At 38.1% G+C, this 18828-nt stretch overlaps 1 pseudogene; it reads right to left on the bottom strand.

The window, feature by feature from the left end:
• Positions 1-7926: 7926 nt before the first annotated feature.
• Positions 7927-18828, bottom strand: part of LOC122043618 — a 56385-nt pseudogene continuing 45483 nt past the window's right edge.

Genomic DNA, 18828 nt, shown 5'->3' with positions numbered 1-18828 from the left:
GCCTACAAGTGTCTAAACACTTGTGCTTCGCTTCTACGAGAAAAATACTCATAAAAACTATAAAAAATCTAAATTTACAGAAAGTTACAGAACCTACATTTTTCATAAAAATGCAAACTAAACTCGTACACGCTTCGCACGTGGCTCTGATACCACTGTTGGGATTTTCGGGCCGCAAAAATCGCTTTTTCGCATTGCGGAAACCCCGAATCTCCCATGCCACCGGATCCGTGCGAAGCTTATAAAACAAAATTTCATGTACGAGTTTACTAAAGCCTAGATCTACACTAGGAGAAGGAATTTACCCTCGATGTGATACCCTTCGCAATCCCGCTCGTCCAACAGTTCGCCGGATCTCGAGATCGTCAAGTGTACAATCCTCTAGAAGTATCCACACGAACAAACTAGGTGGAGAAGACCAAACAAAGGTGTGCTAGCACCTTAGATGGTTCGGCCAAGGAGGAGGAGAGGGAGAGCAAGATGAGAGGAAGAAGGAGGAATGAATGCCTTGAATGAAAAATCAATTCCATTCCACACAATAAGTGGTCGGCCACCTCTTGGAGTTGTAACCTCCATTCTCTTTAATGTGGCCATTAAAGAGGAGATTTGTAACCTCCATGAGGTGGCACACACATGTCATAAACATGATGATGTGGCACATCATCATTAGTCCTCCCAATGCCAACTCACAAATGAGGTGGCAAATAGTCAAGTCAAACTTGACTTTTCCTCTTCCTCTCAAGTCAAGTCAAACTTGACATTATAACTCCCATGGTTGATCAAATCCAACCATTTGATTCAAGCTAACTTAATATAATGAATCTAATTCATTTAATTAAATTAATTCAATGAGTCATAATCTAAATTAGACTCATTGAACACATGAATCAACTTGAGTCCAACTCAATTAGTTCAATTAGGATTACTCTTAATCCAATTTGATTCATCACATGAATCTAATCCTCTTGGTTCATCATATGAACCTAATCTCCATCTAATTGTCCTTTGTGTGTGACCCTATAGGTTCTTATAACGTTGGCAATGCTCCTAAACCCATTTAGAAGCATAAGTAATGAGCAGTATCTAGCAACACATCATTACTACCCAAGTTATAAGAATGTTGAAATCCAACATCACCTTGTGACTACTAATTATGACTCCTCACAATATATGACATTGTCCTTCTATCCTAGACATCTAGATTGATCAATATGAGGCATAGACCGTGTCATCCTCTAATCAATCTAAATCTTGAACTCCAAGTAGACTCACTCAATCAAATGAGCTCAATATCTTATATTGACTCATTTGAGCATGGCCATGCACTTAGTGGTCTCACTCTATCAAGAATATCGATGTCTCTCCCGTCATATAGGAGGGATAGATCCCATCTACATCACTCACATCCCTCCGCATAATTTGTTACATACCCAATAATCGCCTTTATAGTCCACCCAGTTACGGGTGACGTTTGACAAAACCAAAGTACATAACTCCTTATGTAGGGAACCATGGTGACTTCAGGTCCAAGGACTAGTAGTCATACTAATAGCCACATGAGAAAGTATATGACACTCATATAACGATCCATGATACTTTCTCATGGCGGGTCATTCAGTATACATTCTCCAATGCATACACATGTGTCAACTTGATATCTCTATATCCATGACTTGTGAGATCAAGTCATCGAGTTGACCTACATGCTAGTCTTATTGGATTAACATTGTCCCTGAATGTTAATACTCGACTAGGAATGATTAAGAGTAGTGTTCCCTATATCATCTCACTATCGATTCAACCAATCGATTGATATAGGTAAGAACCTTCTACTCAAGAACGCTATTATACTTAGTTATTTGGCACCAATACAAGTAAGTATAATAACCAAAACAAATACCTTTATTAATATACAAGAATATGATACAATGAGTCCATATAACAATCATCAAATGATTGGCTCTAGGGCTCTAACTAACAATAGCCAAGTCCTGATTTATTGTACACGGCTCGTTATGACCCAAGTACCATATTTAGACACTTGGATCCTAGTTTAAACTTTTCCAACGTTTTCTTGAGTCGCTTGACTTGACTTTTTAAGTTGGAATTTTCTTCTTCAAGTTTCGCAACTTGAGTTAAAGTTCTGACTTGAACTTGGTTAGTCAAGTTACTCAAGTTAGCTTGCTTCTTAAGATGGTCAAATTCCTTAAGTAACAAGTTATTTTGTTTTTCAAATTTTGTTAATTTTTTAAACAAACATTTAATTATTTTAAGTAAATTTGTCTTTGAATAAAAGGTTACCATATTGGGACCTTTGGAAATGAATATGGATCTGTGGCTTCTCTCAGACTTGGTGTTGGTCTCGGACTCGTATTCTTTCTCGAACTCAGAATCTTTATTTCTTTCCATAAGGGCAAGATGACTCGAGTGCTTCGGCTCTCTACATAGAACTCATCGGAAGATGACTCGTCCCATGTTGCTTGAAAGGTCTTCTTCCTTATTGCTATTTTTGATCTATCCTCCTTCTGATTTGGGCATTCATGTTTGAAATGCCCATTCTTGTTGCATCCATAACAAATCATTTCTAATTTGTTTTATGTCTGGTTGATTGGTGTCTTCTTGGTGCTCTTTTTAAACTTCTTTCTTGTTAGTAGTTTTTGGACCATGTTGACTAGCTCTTCTTCATTTATTGAATCTGAGTCAGACTCACTTTCTAGTTCATCCTTGGTTCTAGTCTTCATTTCTTTGCTTAATCCTACATACAAGGCAATTCCTTTCTCGACTTAACTCATGTTAGATTGTTCATGTAATTCTAATTCACAAAAAAGTTCATCTAACTTAAGAATGGAAAGATCCCTCGATACTTTGTATGCATCTACTATTTATGTCCACCAAGCATTTCTTGGGAAGGTGTTTAGCATGAACCTTATTATGTATTCTCCATGTTGTGTTTGATTAAATGTAGGCCATTGAGAATATCTTTTAGTCTAGCGTGTAGTTGTGTGGTCGTCTCTCCGAGAAGCATTTTAATATTAAATAAATAATTTAATAATAAATCTCTTTTATTTACCTTGGATTCATCAGTTCCTTCATGCAGCTTTACCAGATGGTCTCATAGTTCTTTTACATTTAGTAGGGCCCAACTCAGTTCAGTTCTTCCATGGTCAGGTCACATTGTATTGTGTTGATTGCTTTGTAGTTTAGTTGCACCTTTTTGATCATCGGGGGAGTCCAATCTTTTGGTTCTATCACCTTTCCATCTACCATCAAGGAATGTATCCTTTGAGTATGGTAAACTAAAGTTTGATGTCGGATTTGAGGTAGCATTCCATTCTATTCTTCCAGTAATTGAAGTTCTCCCCTTTGAACAATGGAGGGCGAACGGTGTTCTACCCTTCTTGGTTGGAGTTCTACATCCTTGTGACAAAGAATAAAAAGAAAGAAAATTTCCAAGACTTTCATCTTGAGATTAGTAGTGCCAGATAAAAAAAATATTACTTAAGAATTAAAGAAAACACTTTTAAAGAAAAAGAAAAAAATTTTAAAATTACTCAAAAAATGGTTAAGTAATTTCAGAGCTACCAAGCTTTAATACCAGTTGAAGGATCGAAAGATGCGATAGAGGGGGGTGAATATCACACGTTAAAAACTTTTCTTTTTGTAACGTAAAAACAAGAGCAATGCAGAGGAAAATAAATAACTTGTTTTGGTTACTTGGTTCGGACCCTAGGTTGACTCCTACTCCAAGACCCGCAATCTCTTGATTCCACCGTTGGACAATCCACTATAATCCTTCTTTTTGAAACCTTCAAAAAGAAGCAATTCATACAATGAAAAAGTATAAGATAGTAACAGCCTACTATCTTATTCAAATAACTACAATGTAAGCTAAATAAAAATTATACCGACAGAAGAATAAGAATGCATCTTATCGACACTTCTTGGAGCAGTAGCTTGCTTATGAAGATGAGTAGTAGTAGCACGAATAGCAGCTTTGTACAGAGATGAACTAAAAATAGATGATAAGTCTCGAACCTCGAGCTCCCCTTTTATAAGCATCGTTACCGTTTGATTAACCGATCCTCGGGTTTGGTCTACAGAACATGCTCCCTTCCTTCTTCGTTGAGATCCGAACTTTGAACATTTATGATCTTTAATGGTTTAGTCGACCGATCACCTTGTTCAATCTATCGAATAGTGATTTTCCTTGTCTGCCGAGATTCACACTTAATGCTGCTTTAATGAGATGATCTTTCGCTCGGCTTATCCCCTGGGTCAGTCAACCGATCAGCTAGGTTTTCTTCTCTTCTTTGGCTCGGTCATATCTGTGCCACATCATCAAGATTCGATTGGCTGATCCTCTGGTTTGGTTAACCAATCAGACTTCAATCGGACTCTGCTCTGCTTTGGTCTGAACTAGTCTTTGGTCTGAGTTAGCCTTGTTCGGTCGACCAATCCTCAGGTTCTGTCGATCGATTAAGTCATTTATTGTAAAATAGAGTTAGACAATATATCCCTACAAAATAAAGGTTAGCACAGGAATATAGTAAGATGCATGAGTATACAGTAAGACCGCTTAATCTCAACTTAGAAACCTTCCCAGTTTCTTCAGTTGGATCAGCGACCTAGAGTTTGTTCTTTCTCGGAACACGTCCTCACTGCCACTCTTCTCTAGTTTCTTACCTCAACTTAACTGTCAAACCTTGGTCCTCCAGACCTGTTTAAATTTTGCTGCTAGCATCGGATCAGCCCACCAGGACTTTTCCTCGATCTTCGGTCCTCCAAGCCTATCAAGCTTCCCTGCCAAGTGTCAGGTCCTCTCGACCCACTTGGTCTTTCTGCCTAGCTTCCATAATCTATTAAGTCTTTTCTGCATAGTCATGACTAGGGCTTTCTCGGTTGAGTAAATAGCCTGCACACTCAGTCAAATTGTTAGATCATAATAAGACTTAACTTGAACCTTTGACAACATCAAAATTCATGTTCGATTCTGATGCAACCTGTACCAATACTAATGACCTTAAACAAGCGCTTCTTGGGAGGCAACCCAAATTCAATCTTGCTTTCATTTTAGTTTTAGTCCTCTTTCTAGTTTCTTTTCTTTATTCTTAAATAACTCATATCTTCTACTTAATTTTTCTTGTCTATTTCTTTTTGAAGGATTCTAAGTTGTAGAGGAGTGCAATTCATATATAGGGAAGTATCTTCAAAATATGAATGTCTCAACCATTTGGAGCTTATCACTTGCTAACTTCTCTAACTCTAAAACCTCCTCTACTTTATATTTCTAGTTTTCATTGGAACAATGAAAATTTTAAGTCTGGGGGATGTTTTGGTTTAGTTTAGTTCTTATCATATTCCTTAGTTTTTATACATTTCTTTTTGGATAATAAAATTTTTTCTAGTTGCATCATTCATCATATCATGATTGTTTGTTCCTTAATGCAAAATACTAGCACGTTTATTCTAGATTTCATGTGGTTTATTAGTTGTTTATGGTGCTAGTATGTTTAGTAATCTATATTTTCCTATCTATATCAGCATGAAGTGAGCAATATTTTTGCTGTAGAAGTTTGAGTGTTGGCCTTATTTTAGGATCTCTATACACTATGCCTAGTTTTGATGATAGATAAATATGAAAATAGTCATAATTCATAGAACTTGATTAGTACTAGTGTTTCTATGGTGACTTCTCAAACTGCATTTTGGTTATTGGATGAGGCTCGAATCATGTTAGCTCATTAGGAAAAATTAAAATATCCTCACATTTATATTTATGTGCATTTGTATTCATGTGTTGCATCTTGTAATCACTTAGAAAATAAATGATGATGAAAAAAGTGAATGAATAAGGAATATAAAAAATAATTATCATGAGTGGAGACTAGCAAGTTACCCCTTTGAGATTGAGTTAGGTTACTGAAAAAATAACTACTATATTTCTCTTGATATTGATCACACCTTTGAGTCCATGGGTGGATTGAGGATGAACCAAGCGTGTGATAGGTAAGTGTCTATCGCCAAAAATATAAGGAATACAGTTTTATGATGACTTGACTAGGCTTAGAGATTGAAACTTGAAAAACTTAAGTTATTATTGTACTGAGCACGAAGAACTATTTCTTAGGCTATACTCAAATAATTTTTGTATCTTGCTCATCAATAAAATCATTTGATAGGATTAGATTGACTTGCTAGAGATTATGATGCACTATTTATCCAAATGAGTTTAGATGCAGTTTTTGCTTGAGGGCAAGCAAAGGTTTAAATCTGGAATGTGATGTGGGAAGATTATATACACTTTTATTCATGTCTTAACGCACATCTACTTGTATTTCATGAGTATAATCTATGTCTATTGTACCCTATATCATTATAATATCATATTTCCATTATATTTTGTTCGGAGATCTACTCTTTGCTTGTTTTGATTGACAGGGTGTAATTTGGAGTGAAAATGGAGCAAAAGATGCACATTGGAGCAACTTTTGATAATCCAGCTTAGGTCGTGTGAAACCACACGGCTGTGTGGACTTACCCGTGGGAAATCAAGGTCCGGCCATGTGAACTCACACAGCTATGCCACACTCCAGAAGAGAAACAACACATGGCTGTGTGGCCAGACCAGAGGAGGAGTAGCACACGGTCGTGTGATCCCACACGGTCGTGCCACCCATCTATTGTACCCTGATCAGTGGCTAAGAAGAACTTGTCCATGTGATTCCACACGATCGTGCCACTAGACCAAACTATGGTCGTGTGGATGCAACACGGTCATGGCACGGGCAGTGCCAAGCCTATGCCCTAACCTTTCTAAAAGTTTTTTCTCCCCTTTTTGGAGAATCTTTTTGCTTGGGGTTCATCCCCATTCCTTGAGGAAGGGTTATCCCCTTGGGAGAATCCCAGATCTTCCACCTTCGTTGATCCATCCACCTCTAGAGCAAGGGAACACCTCCAAGGACGCCACGCTTCAAGGATAAGCATTCTCTTCTCTCTATCTCCACGTATTGAGTTGTAGTTTGCTTCTTTCTTCGTCTTTGGTTGTATTTCCCTTGCTATGGAGTAAATTCTCTAGATTTAGGATGTAGAAAGTAGTTATGATATGATGTGATGCATGAACTATGTATTTGGACATCCTCTTGTGCTATGAAGTGTTTATTATCATGTTCTATGTGTATTGTGCCTTGTATGTATTTGAAAAAATATATGTGAGGCAATTCATGTAGATGTAGGGTCACTACAACAAAAATTACAAATGACAACGGATATTATCCATTGTCGTAGGGTCAAAAAACCATTGTAACTGACTGTGTTGTAAAAGGCATTGCCCTACGACAACGGTTTTGCATCCGTTGTCTTTGTAGACATTCGACAACAGTTTTTATCCATTGTTGTTTATATGCTCAAAATTTTTTTACCTGATATGACAACGCTTTAAAACTGTTGTAGTAGATAATTTTGATAATAGATATAACCGTTGTGGTAGACTCTTTTTACAACAGATATAAACCGTTGTAGTAGATAATTTAAAACGTTGTAGTTTTAAATTTTACAACAGTTATAAACCGTTGTGGTATATAATTTTAATATGTTTTATAATGGATAAAACCGTTGTATTTTATCACTTTTCACAAAAAAAAATCTATTGTGATTACGTACTTTTTACAACGTTTCTAACCGTTGTCTTTAATATTCATGTTGTAACATGATAATAACAAACAACCCATCTTTTTTTAATATAAGAAAACCACCAATACAAAACTAAATATTTACTACATTCAATCCAAAATATGCCAGCTAAAATATACAAAAAGAGTTGTAATCATCAAACTTAGTAGTATCAAACCATAAATCACATGTTTTCCATTACGATGTTCGCCATATGGCTTCTTCGCATTAGCAAGGCAATCTAGAAACTAAACAAAGCTCACTCCTTGCATCAAAAATTCCAATCCTCATGAATTGCCCTTGAGTTACGTACCTACAGGAGAAAAGTCAATTAATCAATATTTAAAACTCAAATTATTGATTTAATGCAAACAAAGTCAGAAGGGGAGAAAAATTAATCAAAAATTATCAAAGAAAAATATAAAATATAAGAGAAAAAAAAATGTAGTAACTGCATGAACTGTAACCAGAGAATAATATCGCACATCATTCTAAGGTATAATGTCTTAATCTGGAAGCCAGTCAAATAATTTGTATTATCAACCAAATTTAAAGTCATTACCATTAATATAGCTGAAACGTTGTAGTTAGAACCATCACATGATAACAATTATTTTACCTTAATTGGATCATATCTGCGACAAATACTAAAACTCACCTCTAGATCCAAGGAAATTCTCCACAAAAGACCATTATCAATATCACATATAAGGTTAGGAACCAGGAAAATCCAATTGTCTCCATGTATCATTGCACTATATGCACTAGTGAGACTATCCTCAACTTGCACTCCTTGTCTACTAAAAACTAAATGGTGTCTCAACATAAGTGGAAGTGGAGCAGATATTGGTGATAGAGAATCAAGAACTATATCATACATTATGACAACTGTTGCATCAACTTGATGAACCAAAAGTACATTGTCAATCACACTAACTGCAACTTTGCTTGAATAAATAGGTAAAGTCCCTTGAAAAAAATATACAAGGTATATCCTTAAAGATGTTTAAAGTTAAACGTAATCTCAATGAGTGTTTCTTGTGTTGCAAAGTATGTGGTCCTTATACCAAGTTAACTTATATATTATTAACATATTAGTAAAGAAAGCTTAAATATTTTAGGAGAAAAGAAATTTAACAACCCATTCCAAACAAATAACACACTGATTATATTCTTAGAGGATGTGACATGCAAGAAACTTGTATATATAAATAGAACTCATAGAAAAATGAAACAACAAATGAACAGTAGTACCTGTGACAATTTATTGCCCAAAAGCACAACTGAAGATACATCACTAGCTGCACCAACACCTTCACCCATTGCAATATCAACATCTGCTGAAGCCAATGCAGCGGCATCATTAATACCATCACCAACCATAGCAACAATTTGTTTCTCTTTTTGAAGTTCAGAGATGAATCTCTTTTTCACCTTTGGTTTAACTTCATAAAGCACCTGCATACACATAATGCCAAATATATTTCAGTTTTAAGAGAAATTGAGTTCCCTTCCTCATCAAAGATATTCACTAGCAATAATTCTTAAACTTCCAGATATGATTATCTCAGTAAAGAATTTGTAATGGCCTGCTCACATGAAAAAACTAGCCTACAACTACCCAAATAACTTAAGCCTAAGTTAGTAATGGTTCATTCATCTAAACCTATAAGACTCATTTATTAGCCCACAACTCTACATGTAAGGTGTCATAAACTTTTGCTACCAGAAATAATACCATAACATTAAGTAATTGCATCAAAAACTGATTTAAAAGTGTGTATATAATATTCAAATTAGTATGAGTGAAGTGAGCTAGTAAATATGCATCACGCTGATTTACTATGGTTGCAAGTGGCAAAGATGAATCATATGTAAATTTAGTCTAGGAGTTTTTCTTGCAGAGAACACTGAGACAGGTGAACGAGAATTCAGTACTTTTAACTCAGGGTTCACATAACATACCTTTCTTTTGTCAATACCAATCATAGATGCTACGTATTTAGCAGCACTCTTCTTGTCTAGTATATATGTTTATTCCTCGCTTAGCTAAAGTCTCAACAACCAGTCGTGCGTCTTCCCTTACTTTATCCTCAAAATAAATAACACCTGCTAATGCACTATCAACTCCTACATATACAACAGACTGGTTCTGAGACTCTGCATCTGGAAATTGGTTCCCATGGACACCGTGCCTGCAACAGCACAAAAACATATTAGATGATGGATACAGACGTTGTATCTAGATAGTGACAAGTACGAATTTTGTAGCATCTTATAGCTAGTGATATAGTCTTACAAAGATTTCAATGGAGGGAAAGGTTAATGTAACGGAACCTAAATAGTTGAAATTCACTTGATGATGATGAATAGCAATTATCTATTCTATAAGCATCATTATCTTTCAGGTAATGAGGGATAGAAGAACATGTAGCATTCACACTAAGTTTACTTTGACATGGCTATCTAAGAAAAAACTGAGCAAAAATATGTTTCAACACCCATTTAACAACAAAAAGGACCATCTTTCCAAAAGAAAAAGAATGGCTCCATGCCCTTCCGTAAAAGGCATTGTACGAACAACATTTATATCTAAGAGTGTCCTATAAATACCATATACCTTCTGACCCAGCTTAAAGTCCCAACAGAAACCTTCATTTTTTCAATTATAGCTACTACACCAGTGCCAGGTTCTTTAGTGAATGTCCCATCTTTAGCCTGTCATAGATATTGTTGATTAGGAAGCAAACTAGGATAAACCAACCAAGCATATTATAATGAAAATAGAAAATCGAATGGACAAATATAGATTGCTCTGTTTAATTATGCACACACAATCATTTAAAGGCTACAACTTCCAATCAAGAGATGGGAAATTAGATTGGGTTGTTTCATAAGTTCAAATACCTGTTACAGTCTGCTTCTTGTAGACTGGTTTCAAAGAGAAAATTTGAGAAAACTTATTGATTAGTGGACATAAACTGAACACTGCTAAAAAAATTATAGAAAAAAGTTGGATTAAATAATAATTGTGTAATGTTAACCATGAACTGTTGAAAACTCAAAAGAAAACAATAGATACTTCAAGCAATACGGTTCTATTAGGAAATTAATTCATTGCACCAGCATAAGATCTGTGGTAACCCTAGGTCATAGGGGGTGGTAACCCTATGTGGAAAGTCTTGGAGGGTCGAGAGCTTCAGGCAAAAGTCCTAGGGGGGGTAACCCTAGGTGGAAAGTCCTGGTGTCGTGAACCAGGTGAAAGACTGGACCAGCCGGGAAGCGGAAGTCCAGCAGAAAGTCCGGAAGCTTCGAACGCTGAGCAAAAGTCCAGTCGATTTGGAGGATCGCACTGGCATCAGGTAAATCTCCTGAGTGGAGTAGGTGAGGACGCGTTCCCCGTAGAGGGAACAGTAGGCATCGGGTCGACCTAGGATTTCCGGTTGGAAATCCGAAGTCAGACCCGGATAGTCCGATGACTGTCGATCATCATTTATCGTATTTCTGTGCAAACTTTGTTTTGCAGGGTTTGTGTTTGGGACTAACACATTTTACAGGATCAAAGGAGTGTTGGGATTTTCGGACAGCAAAAACCGCTTTTTCGCATTGCAGAAACCCCCATTCCCATGCCACCGGATCCGTGCGAAGTAAAATAAAACAAAATTTTATGAGTACGAGTTTCTTACATCTAGATCTACACTAGAATTACATGGTTGAGAGATTTACCCTTGATGTGAAGCCCTTCGCAATCCCTCTCGTCCAAAGGTTCGCCTGATCTTGAGATCGTCAAGTGTACGATCCTCTATGCGTATCCACACGAACAAACTAGGTGGAGAAGACCAAACAAAGGTGTGCTAGCACCTTAGGTGGTTCGGCCAAGGAGGAGGAGAGGGAGATGAGAATGAGAGGAGGAAGAGGATGAGAGTTACTTTGCTTGAATGAAAATTAATCCATCCATTCAACCATAAGTGGCCGGCCACTATTGGAGTTGTAACCTCCATTCTCATTTAATGTGGCCATTAAAGAGGAGATTTGTAACCTCCATGAGGTGGCACACACATGTGCTAAACATGATGATGTGTAACACCATTATTGGCCACTTAATGCCAACTCACAAATGAGGTGACAAATGGTCAAGTCAAACTTGACCTTTCATCTTCCTTCTCAAGTCAAGTCAAACTTGACCAAATCTCTCTCATGGTTGATCTAATCTAACCATTTGATTCAAACCAACTTATTATAATGAATCTAATTCATTTAATTAAATAGATTTAATGAGTCATAATCTAAATTAGACTCATTGAACACATGAATCAATTTGAGTCCAACTCAATTAGTTCAATTAGGATTACTCTTAATCCAATTTGATTCATCACATGAATCTAATCCTCTTGGTTCATCATATGAACCTAATCTCCATCTAATTGTCCTTTGTGTGTGACCTTATAGGTTCTTGTAACGTTGGCAATGCTCCTAAACTCATTTAGAAGCATAAGTAATGAGCGGTATCTAGCAATACATCATTACTACCCAAGTTACAAGAATGTTGAGATCCAACATCACCTTGTGACTACTAATTGTGACTCTTCACAATATATGACATTGTCCTTCTATCCTAGACATCTAGATTGATCAATGTGAGGCATAGACCGTGTCATCCTCTAATCAATCTAAATCTTGAATCCCAAGTAGACTCACTCGATCAAATGAGCTCAATATCTCATATTGTCTCATTTGGGCATGGTCATGCACTAAGTGGTCTCACTCTATCAAGAATATCAATGTCACTCTCGTCATATAGGAGGGATAGATCTCATCTACATCACTCACATCCCTCTGCATAATTTGTTACATATCCAGTAATCGCCTTTATAGTCCACCCAGTTACGGGTGACGTTTGACGAATCCAAAGTACATAACTCCTTATGTAGGGATCCATGGTGATTTCAGGTCCAAGGACTAATAGTCATACTAATAGCCACATGAGAAAGTATATGACACTCATATAACGATCCATGATACTTTCTCATGGCGGGTCATTCAGTATACATTCTCCAATGCATACCCATGTGTCAACTTGATATCTCTATATCCATGACTTGTGAGATCAAGTCATCGAGTTGACCTACATGCTAGTCTTATTGCATTAACATTGTCCCTGAATGTTAATACTCGACTAGGAATGATTAAGAGTGGTGTTCCCTATATCATCTCACTATTGATTCATCCAATCGATTGATATAGGTAAGAACCTTCTACTCAAGGACGCTATTATACTTAGTTTATTTGGCACCAATACAAGTAAGCATAATAACCAAAAAACCAAATGCCTTTATATATAAGAATATGATACAATGAGTCCATACAACAATCATCAAATAATTGGCTCTATGGCTCTAACTAACAATCTCCCACTAGCACTAGTGCCAATCAGTGTAGGCTCCAAGGCCTAATGACCTAGTGTGACCATCATGCTTTCTCTGTGTCAAAGCCTTGGTCAAGGGATCTGCGATGTTAGCCTCTATAGGTACTCTGCAAATCTTCACATCTCCTCTATCGATAATCTCTCGAATGAGATGGAAGCGTCGTAGTATGTGTTTGGTCCGCTGGTGTGAGCGAGGTTCCTTAGCCTGTGCTATAGCTTCATTGTTGTCACAATAGAGCTCAATAGGGTCAACGATACTAGGAACCACCCCAAGTTCAGTGATGAACATGCGGATCCAAACTCCCTCCTTTGCTACCTCTGATGCAGCAATGTACTCGGCCTCTGTTGTAGAATCAACGACTGTGTCGTGCTTCGAACTCTTCCAACTCACAGCACCACCATTTATGCAAAACACGAACCTTGACTGCGATCGATAATCATCCTGGTCGGTCTGGAAGTTAGCATCACTGTAACCCTTTACAGCTAGCTCGTCATCGCCTCCATATATCAAGAAATATTCTTTAGTCCTTCTCAAGTACTTAAGAATATTCTTGACCACTATCCAGTGACTCTCACCTGGATCTGACTGGTATCTGCTCGTCATGCTCAAAGCATACGAGACATCAGAACGAGTACATAGCATGGCGTACATGATAGATCCTATGGCTGAGGCATAAGAGATCTGATCCATGCGGTCTCTCTCCTCTCTAGAAGAGGGACCTTAAGTCTTCGAAAGACTCACGCCATGTGACATCGGCAGAAATCCCTTCTTGGAGTTCTGCATGGCAAACCGTAGGAGTACCTTGTCAATATATATACTCTGACTTAGGCCAAGCAATCTCCTAGATCTATCTCTATAGATCTGTATGCCTAGAATGCGAGATGCTTCACCTAAGTCCTTCATTAAGAAATAACTCCCTATCCAAGTCTTGACAGACTGCAGCAAAGGGATGTCACCCCCAATTAGTAGTATGTCATCCACATACAATATAAGGAAGACAACTGTGTTCCCTACAACCTTCTTGTAGACACAAGGTTCATATTCATTCTTGAAGAAACCAAACTATTTGATTGCATCATCGAATCGAAGATTCTAGCTTCGAGAAGCTTGCTTTAGTCCATAAATGGACCTATGCAGCTTGCATACTCTGCTAGTATGCTGTGGATCTACAAAACCCTCAGGTTGTGTCATGTACACATCCTCGTGTAGGTTTCCAGTCAGAAACGCGGTTTTGACATCCATATGCCAGATCTCATAATCGTGGTATGCTGCAATAGCAAGCATGATCCGAATGGACTTAAACATCGCTACTGGAGAAAAGGTTTCATCATAGTCAATACAATGAATTTGCTTGAAACCTTTAGCTACCAAGCGACCCTTATAGATAAGTCCATCCATGTCAGTCTTTCTCTTAAAGACCCACTTACACCCAATGGATTTTACCCCTTCAAGTGGATCAACCAAAGTTCATACTTGGTTGGTGTACATGGATTCGATCTCAGATCTCATGGCCTCTAACCATTTCTCAGAATCTGGTCTCATCACAGCTTCCTGATAGGTGGTAGGCTCATCCTCTATGAGCACAACGTCATCATGGTCAGACAAGAGAAATGAGTATCTCTCAGGCTGATGACGTACCCTATCAGACCTGCGAAGAGGTATGTCTACTTGAATTGATTGTTGCTCCTCAACTCTTTATGGACCAACATCATCCACAACACTTTGTGGTTCCAGTTCAACTTCCATCGAGGCTTCAGTGCTATGGTCCGCATCTTGAACTTCTTCAAGATCGAACGTACTCCCACTAGTCTTTCTAGAAACAAAGTCCCTTTCTAGAAAGACCCCAGTCTTTGCCACAACTACCTTGTGCTGACTGGGAATGTAGAAGTAATATCCCTTAGTTTCCTTGGGATATCTAATAAAGTAGCACTTGTCGGATTTGGGTCCTAATTTGTCTGAGACTTGACGTCGAACGTAAGCCTCACAACCCCAAATCCTTATAAAAGACACCTGGGCATCTCTCCCAGTCCATATCCTATATGGTGTCTTTATCACGGCCTTGGATGGAACTCGGTTGAGTATAAAAGCTGCCGTGTCTAGAGCAAAACCCCAAAGAAATGTAGGAAGATCTATGTCACTCATCATAGACTGTACCATATCTAATAAGGTATGATTCCTCCTTTCGGATACACCATTCCACTGTGGTGTTCCAGGAGGAGTGAGTTGGGATAGAATCCCACACTTAGCTAGATAGTCATGAAACTCATGGTTAAGGTATTCTCCACCTCGATCTGATCGAAGTATCTTAATACTCTTGCCAAGCTAGTTCTGTACTTCATTCTTGAATTCTTTGAACTTTTCAAAGGATTCTGACTTCTGTGTCATCAAGTACACATAACCATATCTACTGAGGTCATCAGTAAATGTGATGAAGTACCTATAACCGCCTCTAGCAACGACATTGAAAGGGCCACATACATCACTATGTATAAGTCCTAACAAATCAGTCGATCTTTCGCTGTGCCCACTAAAGGGAGTCTTGGTCATCTTGCCTAGTAAGCATGACTCGCATGTCTCATATGATTAAAAATCAAATGAGTCAAGCAAACCATCTTTATGGAGCTAGGATAAGCGCTTGTCATTTATATGACCTAAGCGACAGTGCCAGAGATAGATTTGGTTCATGTCATTTGACTTGAACCTCTTGGCACTTATGTTATAGATAGAGCTTTCAAGGTATAGAATGTAGAGTCCGTTCATCAGAGGTGCACTACAATAGAACATATCTTTTAAATAAACTGAACAACATTTGTCCTTTATTATAAAAGAGAAACCTTTCTTGTCCAAACAAGAAATTGAAATAATGTTCTTAGCTAAAGCAGGCACATAACAACATTCATATAATTCTAGTACAAGCCCAGAGGGCAGAGATAGAAAATAAGTCCCTACAGCAACAGCAGCAACCCGTGCTCCATTGCCTACGCGTAGGTCCACCTCGCCCTTTGTCAATGCCTTGCTATTTCTCAGCGCCTGCATATTAGTATAAATGTGAGAAGCACATCCGGTATCTAATACTCATGATGAAGAAATAGATAGATTGACTTCTATAACATATATACCTGAAGTGGAAGTCTCACTTCGCTTCTTCTTAAGATCTTCCAAGTACACCTTGCAGTTCCTCTTCCAATGCCCGGTCTGACCGTAGTGGAAGCAGGTAGCATCCTTGGCGACCCCTCCTTTAGGCTTCAGTGCCTTGCCTTTGCCCTTGGTTTGAGACTTTCCCTTGCCTTTGGGCTTGCCCTTGCCCTTATGTTTCTGAACCATCAGAACAGAGTTGGGCTTAACCTTCTTAAGGTTAAGCTCAGTAGTTCTTAATATGCTAAGCAGCTCGGGCAGTGGCTTGTCAATTTCATTCATGTTATAATTTAGAACGAATTGACTATAGCTATCTAGCAAGAACTGCAAGATCAGGTCAGTGGCCAGCTCTTGGCCAAGTGGGAACCCCAACCTCTTTAGGTTCTCTATGTACCCAATCATCTTGAGCACATATGGACCTACGGGAGCCCCGTCTGACATCGAGCACTGAAATAGTGCCTTAGAGATCTCGAATCTCTCGTGCTTCGCTTGTCCTTGATACTGTTGACGAAGATGTTCAACTATATCGTAAGCGCCATCAACTCGTGTTGCTTATGAAGCTCAGAGTTCATGGTCGCGAGCATTAGACAGGACACATCTAATGCATCATCTTGATGCTTCTTGTAAGCATCTCGGTCAGCTCGCGTGGCAGTGGCAGGAGGTGCCTCGGGAATGGGCTACTCCAGAACGTATAGTTTACGTTCTTGGGTGAGAACATATTCCTCTACCAGTCCAGGAAATTTGCTCCGTTGAGCTTGTCCTTATCAAGGACAGAACACAGAGAGAAGGTGTTCGTGTTCGACATGGCAATCTACAACAGAAAAATGCAGAAAATAAATATCATATTCTTTTAATCATTTAATTAGGCCTTTAACTAAATGATGCTCCCACTAAATTATAGAATTTTTTGTAGAATCAAGTCATAGGTGTGGTCAAACCACATCTACAAGATTCTAACCAATTAGCTATAATTTTGTGGGACAAGATCCACATCATACTATGCCTTGAGTTAGCTTTGGCTAAATCACCCAAGACTTAGTATGATCGGTAGGTAACAATTTACCAATTACATCTCTATGCAACTCTTGTTTATAGGATCAAGATCCGCATTTATATTAAAACTCGAGTTAGCTTTGGCTAATACGCCCAAGAGTTAATATAAATGTGATTTTAACCTATCTACCAACCATTGGAAAATGCCTATAGTTAAACTCGATCCAATTGAGTTAACTAGTTACTCAATCTAATTGAGTTGTACTCACCCATGCGTTGATAGGCGGGACCAAGATTATCCCTCCGTACCCTACCAAGATAATATGTGTTGCTCTGCTTTGGCAGATTCAATAACACATGTGATCGAGATAGTGATAGGTATCATGGCATGGTAGGCATTTTGAGTTGACATGATTTAGATCTAATCTAATCGTCGATGTGTATCAAATACTCGATTTAGATCTAATCTAATCGTTAGGGTGCATCTTATACACGATTTAGATCTAATCTAATCGTTAGGCACTAATTAATTACTAATCTAGCATGCATCACATACACACACAAGCAATTAATTAAATTATTTGTGATTAGTCATGGCCCTACTACGATCTTCTCAAGCCAATGAGAAGATCGGATAGTCAACCTAGGGTCAACAGCTTCTCAAGCTCCTCCTTTTGGCCACCTTGTGTTGCTCGCGCCCTCCTCGTAACTCCGTCTCGAGTGGACCTTCCACCGCTCCAATTTTGTACATTACAATTTTAAACTTGAGTTACATTCGAGTCTAAACTAATTTACAATAAAAATAAAAGAGAGGCACGATGCGCAGGTCACGTATCAAGTATACAGCACACACAACACAAATGACGGCGCGCAGGTCGTAATATGAATTACAACATAATTTTTTTAAAATCCAATTTGGGTCTTTTGGGCCATGACTATCACAAAATAATACATAATTCTAAATTATGTATTTTCTATAATTTTCTATAATTTTTACTATAATTTTTATAATTTTTATGAGTAAAATTCCCGGCGGTTCCGTTTAGCGGGTTTTCGGGCGCAATCGCGAAACGAAGCCCCTTGCGGGGTCTGGGGCAGCACCCCTACCCACGATATAACCATCGCGAGTGTTCCTTAGCGATCCTACAGCGCCTTATCCCACTGTCCCAAAAAGATTTGGGGTGAAACCTTTCTGTTTCGAAAAAATCTTCTCGGTAGCTAAAGCCTACAAGTGTCTAAACACTTGTGCTTCGCTTCTACGAGAAAAATACCCATAAAAACAATAAAAATAGGAAATTCACAGAATATTTCAGAACTGATATTTTCCATAAAAATACAAATTAAACTAGTACAAGACTTCTCACGTGGCTCTGATACCACTGTTGGGATTTTCGGGCCGCAAAAACCGTTTTTTCGCATTGCGGAAACCCTGATTCACATGCCACCAGATCCGTGCGAAGTAAAATAAAACAAAATTTTATGAGTACAAGTTTCTTACATTTAAATCTACACTAGAACTACATGGTTGAGAGATTTACCCTTGAAGCAAAGCCCTTCGCAATCCCGCTCGTCCAAAGGTTCGCCTGATCTCGAGATCGTCAAGTGT

The sequence above is a fragment of the Zingiber officinale genome, chromosome 2A (genome assembly GCF_018446385.1).
Source record: "Zingiber officinale cultivar Zhangliang chromosome 2A, Zo_v1.1, whole genome shotgun sequence".
In the NCBI taxonomy this organism is placed as follows: Eukaryota; Viridiplantae; Streptophyta; class Magnoliopsida; order Zingiberales; family Zingiberaceae; genus Zingiber; species Zingiber officinale.
This window is presented reverse-complemented; position numbering and strand designations above follow the sequence as displayed.